The sequence below is a fragment of the Cicer arietinum genome, chromosome 5, assembly GCF_000331145.2.
Source record: "Cicer arietinum cultivar CDC Frontier isolate Library 1 chromosome 5, Cicar.CDCFrontier_v2.0, whole genome shotgun sequence".
Taxonomy (NCBI): Eukaryota; Viridiplantae; Streptophyta; class Magnoliopsida; order Fabales; family Fabaceae; genus Cicer; species Cicer arietinum.
The window spans coordinates 47,501,973-47,502,833 of record NC_021164.2 but is presented as its reverse complement, the minus strand read 5'-3'; positions in this window follow the sequence as shown (position 1 = coordinate 47,502,833).

The window sequence follows — 861 nt, the reverse complement described above, 5'->3', positions numbered from 1 at the left end:
GAAATCCAGAAACAGGGAGTTGTTACAAGCGAAAAACAGTTACTATGAGACAATATTATTCTTTTCGCTTGCAACAACGAGCTGGAGAGGCACAAACATTGTTACGGAGTGGGCGTTTGTTCCAACAGTACATGGTGGATGCTTATGCTTCGATCGAAGAAGTTAGAATCAATTGGATTAGAAAGAATCAAAAGCAATTGCGTGCAGAACTATATAATGGATTGAGAGATGCTATTAATCAAGGAGATGTCATGACAAATTCAGTTGGTAGAATGACAATTCTTCCATCGTCTTATACTGGTGGACCACGATATCGTGTTCAAAATTACCAGGTAGATAATTATTTCAGGATCTATATTTAGTCATGCATTATATACTTACCCAACAAATCTTTATGACTTCCAATATATTTTTCTTTCAAATAAATCCCCTTTCATGATATTCTTCGACTATACTTACGATGCATGTATCTGAATTTTATAAACGTCTCTCTAAACGTCTCTCTATATTTTTTAAGTCAATAACTAACAATTGAAATCATACTCAGGATGCAATGGCTATATGTCGATATGCTGGATATCCCGACCTATTTTTAACATTCACATGCAACCCAAAATGGCCAGAAATACAATTTTCCTTGAAATTGTTGAAGGACAAAAAAGTGACGATAGACCCGACATCATTAGTCGTGTTTTCTCTATTAAGTTATGGGAGCTAATCAATGATATTAAACATCAACAAATATTTGGTAAAGTCACAACAGGTAATATATTTTGTCACAATTTTAATTCATTTTAATCTTTGATTACTTTTTTCTTTTCTGTTAACTATATTGTGGCTCAATTGGAAAAATTATTTTGC